Here is a 15804-nt window from a genome sequence, read left to right as displayed (position 1 = left end):
GAACATTAAAACAAAGGGGTGCCAATATCAGCTAAAAATTTGACTAGTCGCCTTTAATCAATATTTTAAGGGAAGTGATACTCTTTTATCCTAGAGCGGGCTGTCCCAAGTAAGAAAGAGGGGGGCGGGGGGGGGGAGAATATATCATTTCCCTATTATAAAAGAAGAGTATTATTATTAGAGAGGAAGTAGCATATTTAATGAAGAAAAGTTTGATATGATGATTATTGCATTGCATGTCCGCATGCCCATAGGGTTTTGTAAAATTATGACCGTACGGTTGGTGAAGTGGAAGTTGGCAACCAGAACAATGATGGGACTAAGGCTTGTGGGTATAAATAAAATGCATGGCTTAAACAAACCCAACCACCTAGCCGTTGACCTACACCTCTATTCCATAAAATTTTCTTCTCCCACCTCTCTTTATTTAGTTTTAGGACTATAGAAATCAATGGATTTTCTTCTTCTTTTGCTCCCAAATGATGCATTGATAAAGAAGATGATAGATGTAATCTCAAAAGCGATTTAAGTCGTTATTAAGCTTATTTGATTAGATTAGACATACAATGACTAGTAGGGCCGAAACCCGCCGCACCGGTTATGATGGTTTTGAGTGGCCATCGTGTGGTCATGGCTTCAACCCGTCTTAAAGAAATGCAACCACTGAAATGGAATATTAGCTTACCAAGTGTTGAGAGAGGGGTAGGGACAGTGGGAGAGGGGGAGAATTGAGAGGGCATGTGTGAGGAGACAGTGCCGAGTGGGCAGAAAATAAGGAAAACGAAAACTATAGGGCAGTGATACCCCCCACCCCCTCTCAACGGATATCATTAGGGTTTTTAAGGGCCGGAGGAGCTACCGTTAACTCCAAATGCATTAAAAGTTAATGATTTCTATTGCCGCCTTGGGGATGATATCACTGCCAGAACCTTATTTCAAAGTTTTTCTTTTTCCTTTTTTCAGCCACTTCTCACCCAGTCCTCACTAATGCCCTCTCAATTCTCTCCCTATCCCACTCTTCTTCTTCCTCTCCCAACACTTGATAAACAAATAATCCTTGAAGAAAACTTTTATAGCTGCCAAGCATGACCATAATGAATTTCATTTCATTTGTTTGAGATTTTATTCACCAATACCTAAAAATTGGAATAAGACCTCATGCTAAGACAATGTGTAATTTCAGGGATATGTAGCTCTCAAGGAGTGATATAATTTAAAAAGATTAGTTCAAGAGTATGTGTAAAACGTGCAAATCATCTTATCATCGGTAGTTCTTTGTCACCACTCACCAAGAAGTCCTTTGATAGGTGATTAAGAATCTATCATTATATTATACAGGAAGAAGATAAAAGGGAAAGGGACTATATTTACTTTAGAAAGTAGTGATGTTATTGTAAAATCCATCTATATAGTCATGTCTTGCTTAGGTGGCATGCCACTTGTGATGCTTTTCAACAAGGTAACAACCCCCCCCCCCCCCCCCCCTCTCTCGCTCTCTCTCTCTCTAACATTGTTTGGTTGCTTGTAGATGGCTGGGAGAATAGGAGAAAAATAAGTCAAACAGAATTAGACAAGAATGGAAGATGGGGAGAATATTAGGAGGGAGATTTGCGAGTAGTGTTTGGTTGCGCAAGGAAATTAGCGGAAGATGTAGGGTGTCATTATCAAAATATAGGTGGAAGAGAGAGAGAAATGTAAGAGAGAGAAAAAGAATAAGACAAAAATTTCTCCTAATTCCCCCAATAAATTTCTCCATTTTGGTGGAAAAAGGGGAGAAGATTATGGGGGGGGACATCTCCGTCACGTAGGCACCACCTAGGATAAAAACCAATAATGATGTCTAGAAGTTGTGTAGTGGTCAAAGGTGTAAATGACAACGAAACATGCTTTGGGGAGATCTCTAGGTGATCTAATGCATTTGAAACTCCTACAATCCCCCCAAAACAAGCAACCAAGCAGAGGTTTTGAAAACCGAGAAGTGGAACGAGTGACCGAATCACCAAATCCAAACCGTTCATCCAGTAGGCTAGCTATAATATTTCTTATAATAAAAATAGATTGACCAAATGCTCTTGCACGAAAAACTATAAACGTAGTGACCAACAAAAGCCCACCAAACACATGTGCCCACTTATACTTTCTTTATGCAATTGGTTCTGACTTCTGACCATTAAGGAGACCTTGATATCGGATGATCCTAAGGCCCTTGATCCATCAACCTTTGTTTAGGATTCCACCAAGAAAAGCTAAACCATCTTCGTAGTCTATTATATATCTTACGCAGGTGATAAGATATATGCAGGTGAGACTAAAACCATGTGGGTCTCCTCAATCAACGGCCTTGATTACACATACATGCAATCTAGTGCCTCAAATTTGCCTTCCACCATCGCAAAAGTATAGCTTTCTCTGCCTAAGTCCTTCTCGAACAATAAAGATTGCCTGCACGAAGTTCATGCATAGATTTGTAAAATATGAAAATATCATTCATCTTTCCTTTTGGCATTACTAACCACATTTCCATGCTAACGCAACCGATTTGATTGAGATGGATAGGTGATGTCTATGCACAGATCGAGAAGACAGGTTTAGATAGTTAGGAGATTTCCATGATTTGTCGTTTGTCAATCTTTCCTAATATTTAATAAAGGTTGTTAGACATAGCTAGCAAATATATTCGATATGGCTAAGCATGTTGGTTAGCAACCATACATAGGGCACTGTAACGCAATAACTAATTATTCCACCCACCCGTTACTTCCTTATCCGCCCCCTCGTGCTCGTACCCTACTTCAATAACCAGTCGAGCCTGGGCTCGACCGTGTCTGGCCACTGGGGTGCACCATGGGCTGCGTTCTTTCTCCTCCACACGGGTGGGAATATCAAAAAGGTGTAGGGCCGATTGAAACAACAATCACTAATCTCTTTATTCCTAGCACCTTCTCTTTTGCTTGTCCCATATCGGGTGAGCATAGGCAATGTATATGAACTATGCAATGCATGATGTAAAATGATGGGCCCCAGACCATCAAAAGATGTGGAGCCCACCCTAGGTCTTGATAGAGATGGTAGAGCCCACATCATCAATAACATTAGAGATAAAATGGTGGGCTTCAACCTATGCATAGGTTAGGCCGGGTAAAGAGCTGTAGAATGGTGGACCCCTCCCATTCTAGCTATGGTTATAAAATGTTGGGCCCAACCTATTCTATGCTTGGGCCTAAAATGTTAGGCCCCACGATATACAAAAGCATGAGGTATAAAGAAAATGTTTTCCAATAAAAAAATTTCTTGGAAAGAAAGCAAATGACAATGGGAAAAAAAAACATGCCGAGTATATATCATAGACAAATAGATAGATTGATATACCAATTTCTTGAGAACTTGATAATGGCATCTTGAATATTAGCATGAAGGTCCAACATGAAGGTGTGGTTACGGTACTAGAAAATGTCGGTTTTGAAAATAATGAAAGAGTAGAAGGATTAAGAGAGATTATGGGAAATGGTTTTATGTATTTTGATGGGGTTTTAGGTTAAAAAGATTAATTTAATATTTTATTATTGCGCATAATGGATTTCTCATCAACTCTCATCTTGATGTTGGTACTTTGTGTCATATTATTGCTTGGGGTTTTCGTTTTGGGGAGTGATAAAACGACTCCCAAATGTGATAAATCGACTCCCCATCTCTCTTTCTCTCTCCTCTGGGTTAGAGAGAGAAAGAGGAGAGAGATAGACACAAGGGGAGTCGATTTATCATTTTGGGGGGTCGATTTATCACTGCCCTTCTTTTTTTGCATGGGTTATGTTGATGCTGAGATTCGATCGAACGCGCGGCGGTGTTGGAAGATTGCTAGTTGTGCATCTTGCTCTCAGAGAAAAAACAAAATGTCTTGAGACTCGGAGTTTGGACTCCAGGAGAACCCTTCGATGCTCAAGTCAAATCACAACTTAGAGTAGAGAATTCAAGCCGAAAGAATTGTAGAGTGACAACATGATCCTGTGAGATTAGTTATGTATCTTAGGGCCAGGGGTCCTTTTATAGACTTGGGGTCCTAGGCGATTTAAGAAACTAGGCTTTGTTGGAGAATCTCTAATTGGCCGACTTTCATAAGAAGTCGGTTTCTAAGCTTATCCATGCAACCAGCCAAATTGTTGTTTGGAGCTCGATTTCTAATAATAGAGTTCAAGGAGGGGGTGTGGAATGAACTTCTTGCCCTTAGCCCCTATTTGAGCGTCTGCATTTTCTGAATTGGTCGGCACCACGTGTTGCACCATCACCGGAGGTCGGATTTTTCCCATAACACATAATGGCCCCCAATTTTAAAAAAAAAGAGTACTCTCCTCTATTCTAAAAAAGTCTCTCCTTACAAGAACAATGATACCTCAACATCTTTCTCAAAAACTATTTCTCCTCCAAAATTACATGGTTTCTTTTATGAAAAACTCGGATTCATTTTTGTTCTTTGTTTTTCACATTTTATCATCATTTTTGGTGATAAGAGCGATTACGAGTTCATGGATCAATTCCCTGCACGGAAAAGACCCAACAGATCGTTGTATCTTAGGAGATAGATGTCAATAAATTAACCTAGTGCGAAAGGGGGTTAATGACTTTAAGACGAGCGCAATTTTCTGGCGTCTTGATTCATATAGAAGCCATTTCTAAACCTTCTAAATTTATATTTCCCATCATTTTAATCTTTAATTATTGAATTAGTGGCGGATAATATTCTAAGAAAATTACATTTAAATTTTATGCATAATCTCCACCATTTGCACCTTCATTAATCCTATCCTATGGTTTTTTCTTGGTACTTAATGAACCTTTCTTTATCAAAGACCGAAAGGTGTCGACTGTAACCCAGCCAGTTACTGTACCTCTATTGAGACTATAAGGACACAACGTTAACAGCTAGAGTTCCAGCTTTCTATTGCACGGGTGCCATTTGAAAAGCCAACGGAAACCCCCGCACATCTCGCACGTGATCTGAAATCCTTGTCTGGTACATGTCTCCAAGCACGTGCGACACGCCCAGTCGACAAAATCAAACCCAAAAACTCGATTTTTGTCTCCCTTCTACCTGACACCCACGCGTCATCATCTTCTTTATGCTAGACACGTGTCATTCTACGAGCCTATAGAAGTTTGACACCTATTCGTTAGTTCTTTAAATGAGGGTTGATGGATCAAGCGGCTAGGATCATTTGATGCAGGTGGGGTCAAGGAAAAATGATAGCACTTATGGGTGGTGACCGAATCGAAAGACCCGAGTAGGTCCATGGCTATTAATTAAGCTCTTTCCTAACAACTATTTTTGGGCCCACATATCCAATGTGAACTTAATCTAATTCATTGATCCGATGGGAGACCGCCCAACCCCCTTTACTTTGATCCCATGATCCAAGCACCTTGTTTAGAGATTACTTAAAATGATAAATCATTGGTATTTTAACATTCTTAGGAGATGGAATGCCTTTTAAGCAAAATTCAGCATTTTAATTATGCCCGATAAGGTTTTGTCCTTCTAGCACTCTTAGGAGATGGTATGTCTTTTAAACAAAATTTGGCATTTTATGCTGGATAATTTTTTCTTCTTCTGTTAAGCTTTCTCTTCATGAAAATTTAGAGATTCTTTTACCTTCTTCATGAAAATTTTCTAAGGCCACATTTGGATACCAACAAGATTTAGATTTGAATTTAGTTTATCTTTTCAACTGGATCAGATCCTTAGATTTCTAAATCAGCTACAGCAGTGCAAAAAATTCTGATTTTCAAATCTGTTCTGAGAGACATTATTTGGAAATCAACATTTGTGGCAACTTCCTTCACCATTGCTGCTCCTCAACGTTGCTCCGGCAGCAGCGAGACACCCCTCCCCCTCTCTCTCTCTCTTAAAACATGATCATGAAGATGATTGATGTGTTAGTAGCACAAGGCAAGAAGGTGGGAAGACTATTTGCTCTAACAATGGAAGGATCACCGACAAAGAAGAATTATGCACTTGCCATAGCTTAAAATTAGTATCCAAACGGGCCCTAAAGGATTCATTAGCCGACCCCATCTAGTATGAGACAAAAGCTTAGTTGATTTGAGTTGGGATGAGTATTAAGCTTTCTCTTCTCATAATGAATCCTCACGCTTAACATAGTATTGGTTCGGTTTGGAATAAAAATCCTTTGATATACTGTTCTTGGGATTAGCTATCCAAAAATAGTTCTTGTCCACTGTTCAATAGTTTTGTTCCCGTTATGTTTTATCTAAAAGTGGATTAGCTATCCCAAGCACCGAATGGGTTGTTTAGCAATGAGAGAGAGAGAGAGAGAGAGAGATGGGTTTAAGGGTTTTGGCTTGTAGCTGAAGGCAAAAAAAGAAGAAAGAGGAGGAGACAAAGGTGCAGACAGAGCAGCATTCGTAAAAAGTAGGAGAAACAGAGAAACGAAGAGGCTTTAAATGCGAAAGGATAGATGATGTTGGTGATCCCGAGGAGACACTCAACATCAGTCTTCATCAGTACTTGAATCATATTACTTTTCTTTTCTTTTCTTTTTCCATCCTCCACCTTTCACATCGGAATTTTCTTTACGATAGACATAATGTGGCTTATTCTTAAAAAACCACTTCTAATTTCCGGATTCGTAAAAGTCCACTCATTGTTTGCAATTTCCAGTGGGCGGTGATAAATCGATCTCATGTATCTTCAATCGACCCCATATAGGGCAGTGCTTAGAGAGAGAGAGAGCTATTGGGGTTGATTTAAAATATTAGGGGGTCGGTTTATCTGATAAATTTGAGAAATTCCACTAAACTTGATTTCTTGGATTATCTCTTGCCTTGGTTATGTTATGCATGGGGAAGTGAAAATATCGTCTTCCATTTGGCAATGATATTTTCACAACAAAGGGAAGCATTAATGACAAATTTGAGAGACTTACTATTGTTCTTGGATATAATATAATTAGCCATAATGAGTGATTATATAGAACACTCAACCCCCCCCCCCCCCCCCCCCCCCCCCCGCGCATTTAGCATGCGCTCTCGTTGTACCGTGATTTGACGTGAAAAGTGGGCAACTTTAATGCTTTTTGATGTCAAATCACGTTACCAGGGGGGCGCACGCGTAATGCAAGGAGGGTGAAAATATCGTCGCCCAAGGTTAAACATAGAAAGAGATAAACATAACCAAGGCAATAGATAATTTTAGAAATCAAGTTCAGTGGAATTTCTCAAATTTATCATGGTATTAGAGAAATTGAGAAGAAACGAAAACAACAGACAAGAGGGACAATTTGCAGCGAAAAAGAATGGCGGCAACTCGAATGGCATGATAAAAATGTAGTAAAGATTTTGTTTTCTTGGGTGGAGATCTCAAATTTTCAGGAGTGAAAATCACATAGGATGAGAGGGTAGTCTATTATTTCACACACCTTTTCTCCTCCAAAATACCTTCATTTCTTATACTTTCATCAACTTCCCAAAATTACCACTAGCCATGGCAAAGAACGTAGACATGTGATTTCGGATGCAAAATCAATCGATGTTGGCCGCTAGATCTGATTGGCGGAATGAACAACGGGACAGTGGGAAACACCATGGGAGGGGGTACAACACCGTTGGGAAAGGCGGGATTGAGATGGCAACGACATGCCGAGGCGGATTAGAATGCTCACATGCATCAATGGTGGCAGTGATGTGCCATAGAGAAAGATTAGATGGGCTTGGTGGAAACGGATGCAAAACAGCCAACAAAGTGGAGAAAAAGAAAAGAAAGAACAATAGAGAGTAGATGTATTGGCCGGTGGATGGAAGGGCAGCCGTCCACCCGTTGGAGAACGGCGTTGCCGAGGTGTTAATCAGTACGTGGTCCGATCGACCCGCTTTGATACCATGATAAATTTGAGAAATTCCACTAAACTTGATTTCTAGAATTATCTTGTCTTGGTTATATGTTTATCTCTTTATATGTTTAACCCTTTGAGTGTTCTATATAATCACTCATTAGGGGTAGGGCTAATTATATTATATCAAAGAATAATAGAAATTCTCTCAAATTTGTCATTATTACTATCCTTCCTTGTGAAAATATCATCGCCAAATGGGAGATGATATTTTCAACCCCCCCCTCCCAGCATTACGCGCCCACTCCCCATATAACGTGATTTGACGTGAAAAGTGGGCAACTTTAACACTTTTTATTCCAAACCACGTTATAAGGGGGGCGTATGCGTAATGCAGGGAGAGTAAAAATATCATCGCCCACTTTTCATGTCAAATCACGTTACAAGGGGAGTGTGGGTGAAATGCAAGGGGAGTGATAATATCGTCGCCCTAAATAAATAGGCATGCCCTAAATAAATAGGCGATGAAACGACAATAGTCTTTGCCTGAAAAAAAAATATATATATAAGAAATTAGCCCGCTTTTCTTGCCTTGCTACCCTTTAGGACTGAGCTTGTAAAGAAGCAATCAAGCAACCAAAAGAGGTCGAGAACACACACAAAACAAATTGCAGACTCCAATTTATAACTCCTTTAAAATCTCTTAACTTTAATATAATGAGGACTGGTTAATAGAATTTTATTTTCTTAAATAAAACTAGAATCAATTTAAGATTTTAATTAGAGGAATTAGTTATTCAATATCTAAGACTTCTTCATTACTCTTTCTCAATGGAGATAGGCAGTGCCCTAAGCAATGCGCTATGATTATTGAAACTCTACCTAACACCGTTACAATGATGAAAGGAACCTCCCTCTTTTTTAGGTACCTAAATAATAGGTCAAAGTCTTCAAAATTGATGGAACGTGTTAGGCTAAGCCTTTTAAATTGTACCATATCAGGCTGTGTCCTATCTAGTTCCATACTTACGCAAGCCCTCACTTAGGACTATAATATTCCAACTTCTACATCCACCTTCCTCGGCAGCCCACTCTATTTCGGTTTTTTTTTTTTTGGCCTTTTTATTTTTTATTTAAAGTAGCCCTTTCACAGGTTGTCATTCCACGAAGGCCCACTTGGTGATAACTTCACTCTTTGGATTTTAGCATGGCTTTTTTTACGGGGTAGCCATTTCCGTAGCTCGAACAAATGACTTAATTGCTTTTATACCAAATGTTAGGTACTAACCATTACACTTGAGAGCGTATTCAGAGCCCCTTCAGAGCTGATGGATCCTATTAGGTTAGGCCCTTTAAACATGCTCCATACCAAGCTGGATCCCACCTAGTCTCATCCGTATAGGCAGGAAGGGCCCGCTCAGTACCACAACTCTCTGACATCAGCCACTTACACTTCCAAGTTGACTAGGCTCAAAAGAACTCGATTCACCCATCCTAACATGGACGGCAGCTCACGTTCCTCGGTCTAGTTCATAGAATCTAAGTGATTAGAGATGATCCTAACCAATCCAACCAAGAGCATACAAATGGTACCTCAAACAGAGAAACGGTTTGGATTACCCAACAAAAGCAAAATTGGGCCACGGAAACAAAGGTGGGACCCACCAAGTGGACACTAGGTGTTGAATCTATTGATGGAAAACCCATCAATGTATCCACTTCCCGATCGAATTTCTCATCTTGATGAACTAAGACGATCATGAGATCTCATCTTTTGATCACCAACAAAACCCCACTTAATTTTAGGCTAGGCCCACCAAATCAAGTCTCAATCACCTTACATGTGTATCCCCTGTAGAACAGACATTGAGGCTTTCCACAAGGAAACAAGTCCTTGGATAAGTTGTTCACCTGATTAGCTACCCCGCTTGGATAGTAGGCAATATTATGGAGATGTTCCAGATGAAAATTGAGGATAAAATAGGGATGTTGAGCATGAAGGTAGCAAGCCGGTTTTTATTGTAATCCTTGGATAGACCAGCTATATCCTCTATTCACATCGACCATTATTCTTTGATAAAATATTATCCAAACAAAATTGGTGAACAGCGGACGACATATTTCAACATAAACTTCTCCTAGCAGGATTGCTAGACCAAATAACTTATCCAAGATTTCTATCCCCATGCCCATTAGTGTAACCCATTAGTCATAACCATTCAGAGGTCAGGACATACTCCTGTTTTTCATGAGGATGATGACTAACCATGATGATGATGACATTAACCCACCACCACATGTATGGATCTTAGTCGGAAAAGAAAACTCAATTGATCTAGTGAGAACTCAGCCTCTGATCGTCAACCGACTGGTACAGATCCCCTCGCCTTAGTTTCTCTAGACCGCATGAAGCACATTAGGAAGAAAAGCAACAGTTAAGAAGGAATTGACCCACAAAGAAAACGAAGGCCACCATGAAGTTCTAACTAGGAATATCCTAATATAAGAAACCTTTAACCTTCTGAGTTCAACTAGTGAATAGTCAGTCTCTGCTATGATAATGGCCTCATCATGTTTAGTAGTCGCAATCACTTCTCCAAACTGCAAGGAAAATAGATAAAAAGCTGATTCAAATTTTCCAATAGACTCTATCAACTCATTGAATTTTTTGATGAGGTTGTTTTTTTTAGAAAGAGAATTTGGCGACCTCCGAATGGCAGAAATTTCACCACTTTGGCACTTAAAATGAGAGAGTTAATGATGTTTTGTTAAATAACTCCCTATATTATCTCAAAATTACGGTTTAATACTGTTTAGGGTAAAGAGACCATAACTCTCTCAAGCCATTGAATTTTTTGATGAAGTTTTTTCTTTAGAAAGAGAATTTGACGACCTCTGAATCGTAGAAATTTCAGCACTTTGGCACATAAAATTAGAGATTTGTTGATGTTTTATTAAATAACTCCCGATATTATCTCAAAATTACGGTTTAATACTTCATAGGGTAAAGACACCATAACTCTTTCAACCCGTTGAATTTATTTATGACATTTTTTTCGTTAGAAAGAGAATTTCACGACCTCCGAACGGTAGGAATTTCATGACTTTGGCACTTAAAATGAGAGAGTTATTGATGTTTTAATAAATAACTCCCTATATTATCTCAAAATCACTATTTATTACTTCCTAGGGTAAAGAGACCATAACACTTTCAACCCATTGAATTTTTTGAAGATGTTTTTTTCTTTAGAAAAAGAATTTGACGACCTCCGAATGGTAGAAATTTCACCACTTTGGCACTTAAAATGAGAGAGTTATAGATGTTTAGTAAGTAACTCCTGATATTATCTCAATATTATGGTTTAATACTTCCTAGGTTAAAGATACCATAACTCCTTCAACCCGTTGAATTTTGTGATGAGGTTTTTTTCTTAAGAAAGAGAATTTGACGACCTCCGAATGGTAGAAATTTCACCACTTTGGCACTTAAAATGAGAGAGTTATTGATGTTTTAATAAATAACTCTATATATTATCACAAAAGTACTGTTTATTACTTCCTAGGGTAAAGACACCATAACTCTTTCAACCCATTCAATTTTTTGATGAAGTTTTTTTCTTTAGAAAGAGAATTCGACGACATTCGAATAGTAGAAACTTCACCACTTTGGAACTTAAAATGAGAGAGTTATAGATGTTTTAGTAAGTAACTTCCAATATTATCACAAAATTACGGTTTAATACTTCCTAGGGTAAAGAGACCATATCTCTTTCAACCCGTTGAATTTTTTGATGAGGTTTTTTTCTTTAGAAAGTGAATTTAACGAACTCTGAATGGTAGAAATTTCACCACTTTGGCACTTAAAATGAGAGAGTTATTGATATTTTGTTAAATAACTCCCTATATTATCTCAAAATCACAGTTTAATACTTTTTAAGGTAAAGAGACCATAACTCTCTCAAGCCATTGAATTTTCTGATGAGGTTTTTTTCTTTTGAAAGAGAATTTGACGACCTCCGAATGGTAGAAATTTCACCACTTTGGCACTTAAAATGAGAGAGTTACTGATGTTTTAATAAATAACTCCCTATATTATCTCAAAATTACTGTTTAATACTTCCAAAGGTAAAGAGACCATAACTCTTTCAACCCATTGAATTTTTTGATAAAGTTTTTTTCTTTAGAAAGAGAATTTGACGACCTTCGAATAGTAGAAATTTCACCACTTTGGCACTTAAAATGAGATAGTTATAGATGTTTTAATAAGTAACTTCTGATATTATCACAAAATTACGGTTTAATACTTCCTAGGGTAAAGAGACTATAACTCTTTCAACCCGTTGAATTTTTTGATAAGGTTTTTTTCTTTATAAATAGAATTTGACGACCTCCGAATTGTAGAAATTTCAGCACTTTGGCACGTAAAATGAGAGAGTTATTGATGTTTTATTAAATAACTCCATATATTATCTTAAAATCACTATTTATTACTTCCTAACGTAAAGAGACTATAAATCTTTCTACCCATTGAATTTTTTGATGAGATTTTTTTCTTTAGAAAGAGAATTTGACGACCTCCGAATGGTAGAAATTTCACCACTTAAAATGAGAGAGTTATGGATGTTTTAATAAATAACTCTTGATATTATCTCAAAATTAAGGTTTAATACTTCGTAGGGTAAAGAGACCATAACTCTTTCAACCCGTTGAATTTTTTGATAAGGTTTTTTTCTTTATAAAGAGAATTTGACGACCTCCGAATGGTAGAAATTTCACTACTTTGACAATTAAAATGAGAGAGTTATTGATGTTTAAATAAATAACTCCCTATATTATCTCAAAATTACTGTTTATTACATCCTAGGGTAAAGAGACCATAACTCTTTCAACCCATTGATTTTTTTGATGAGGTTTTTTTCTTTAGAAAGAGAATTTGCCGACCTCCGAATGGTTGTAATTTCACCACTTCGGCACATAAAATGAGAGAGTTATTGATGTTTTGTTAAATAACTCCCTATATTATCTCAAAATTACGGTTTAATACTGTTTATTTCTATATTTCTTACTTTATTGGTCTTCATTTCTATCAACTTTTTATACTTCTAACTTTTGTGTTTTCCTTTTATTTCTTATTTTTTTAAATTTTATCCTACATCTCCCAATTTTATGATCTTTTTGTTTCTGTGAAGCATTCTATTTTTTGCTGAAATATTTACATTATGTCTCGTTGTAGTTTCTGTTGAATCCAAGATGGGTTCTGATTTAGGTTCGGGAAGTGATATTTATGCCCCTTTTATCACCAGGGACACCCAGCGCTAGTGTACGTGGCAATCAAACCCACTGGATTCTTCTTACGTCAAGTACAATAGCCCCCCTTCAGTCATTGATACATTGGCGTTGGGTGTCCCTAGTGATCAAAAGGAGCGTAAATATCACTTCCCTTAGATTCTTGCCAAGATCATGTTTACTCTAATGCTCGTTTGTTTTTAGTTATGTTCCCATATGAAAGGGTATCAATTTGTTTGCCGTTTGCAAGTTTCTGTGTTGAACAATTCTTTTTTTTTTTGTTACTTTGGGTGATGTAATTTTCTTTCAGAGTAGTTTATAGTTTCTATCAATAATTTGGTTGTTGCTACTTTTTTTCTTAATAGAGTTGTCAATCATATTTCATTTGGAAATGGGGAAGTTAAGAATATGTTTGATTTTTTTACTAGGTAACGACTCTCCTTAAACCTGAGGGCTCTATTATCTTTCTGAGAAAATGGACTATCATTCAAACATTTACTATTCCCGTTTCCCACACTTTGAAGAGTTACTCGATTGGCAGTTTCTGTTCTGCACGGCCAGGCGTGCATATTCTGTTAAGGAGGAGTTGTGCAAAACTAGTTTGAAATGAAAAATGTCGTTCTGTGAGTGAGCAGTTTTCCTATGCCTTTTACTCCTTATGTGATCAATTGTGCTGAATTCTGTTACTATTGTTGTATTTTAAAATTTTATTTATCTTCTGGTGATATTTGATAGAGATAAAGCAGAGTGAGCTCTGAAAGTTATGACTTATGAGCGAAACGAATGGGCTCATGGAGCCGGCAACAAAATCTGCTAGTTGCAATCATCGTTGCAGCCAGAGATAGGAAGTGTGTGGATTGAGAAAGGGCAGACCAAGTATTATTTTGGATTTAGAAAGGGCAAACCAAATCATTAGAGGACACTTTTCTGCTTTGAAAGAATGGATAGGTGAGAGTATTGTACCCACATTGTAGGATCATTTTCATTGAATGCAAGGATACTAGAGAATAGCTCACAATATCAACAGACACAATAAGCAATCAAAATTGAGATTGAAATTCTTCAATAGCAAATATTCTAACAGTGACTTGCACAGCTGAGGGCAAAAATTCCGACAGAACTACTTATATACTCCACCTATTAAACCTTAACAATTACTTCTCTTCAGGGGCCCCTTTTCGCCCTCCACCTAAGCTGCGCAGGAAAGGCCCAAAGCCAATCCCAGGGAACAGTAAAGCTTCATAGGGTATACCGGAGAGCGGAAAGCTAATGCGTTCCACTTATTGAACAGGGTCTATGGTCGGTCTGTGACCCCTGGATGGCGAAGGCGTCCTTGGGGTGATCTCGTAGTTCCTACGGGGTGGAGACGATGGGGTCGGTCCATGGATTTTTTTTTCCTTTTGCTTCAGTACAAGTTTTGTACCATTGATCTCACTCCAAAGATATGCTACTGGATAGCTCCGATCGAGGACGAGATCAAAATCAATGTAGATGCCTCTCTGGAGGAGACAGGAGGAAGCATTGGGGGCTTGCTAAGGCAGAATTCTGGTCACTGTATTGCTATGTTCTCAATCAATGTGGAGACTGAGCCAATATATGCGTTGGAGTTGCATGCAATTCAGCAAGGGTTGAAGCTTGCCACAATTGTTATACTTTTAATTCTGGAAACCGAAATGTTTCGGTTTCAGGCCGAAATCTCGGCCGAAATCATGTAAAATTTTGATTATGAATTCGTTTGTTTTTTAATTTCGACCATTTCAGTGGAAATTTTGGCTATTTCGGTGAATATTTCATAAATTTCGGTGGGAATTATAACATTTCAGTGGACTTTTTTAAAATCGGTGGATCTATTTAAAATTTCAGTGGAAATTTTGTAGAAAGGGTAAAAATGAAATTTCAACCGAAATTCCGGTGACATTTCAGTGCAATTTCGCCGAAATCTTGTAAAGGCAGTAGCGAGGGACTCAACTCTAGTTGTGAGAGTGTTTTGGCCAGTCCTCAAGGATGCATTTTGGCCAGTCCTCAAGGATGCAATATCTCTAGCAAGATCCACATATGAGCCAGTGGTAGGGGGCTGACGCTGCTGAGCTTGTGCCTGCACATGTGCTCTACTCTGCTCTTGCATCAGGGCCACTCGTTCAGCTTCATCCACAGCCTCATCTATGTCATCTTGTGTGACCCCACTAGGACCACCTACACCTAGTATAGGAATTCTCATAAGGATAATGGTGGAGTGGTTTAGTGGTGGATCAGGAAGACTATTCTAGAAGCTCTCACACAATGGAAATAACATATATATGAAAGATTCCCGTCCAAAAAGGACTGCCCAACGTTGGAGCTCGTTTTCGACCTATTTAGGGGCAGAATAAGGAAAAGTCGTAAACTAGAAAGTTGTAGATATTTTCGAGACGTTAGAAACAAGTATAATAGTAAATTTTTGGACGAGAAGTTAAAAAGTTATGGCCGTTTTAATAAATATTATTGCAGCACAGTCATTCTCCTCTCTTACCGTCTCATCTTCACTCTCTTCTTCTTGCTGCTACTCTGACCACTCTTAATTGATGAATTGGGACTCAATTTAGTACACTTTTTGTCAAAACTTGGGCAGCATCACCATTAAAATGATTTGACACTTTGAGCTTCCCGTTTGACATAAAAATTGTTTGACCGCAACAGG

This window comes from Tasmannia lanceolata, unplaced genomic scaffold (genome assembly GCF_043159265.1).
Source record: "Tasmannia lanceolata isolate RefF3 unplaced genomic scaffold, GAP_Taslan_0.1 ptg000044l, whole genome shotgun sequence".
NCBI classification, from domain to species: domain Eukaryota; kingdom Viridiplantae; phylum Streptophyta; class Magnoliopsida; order Canellales; family Winteraceae; genus Tasmannia; species Tasmannia lanceolata.
This window is presented reverse-complemented; position numbering follows the sequence as displayed.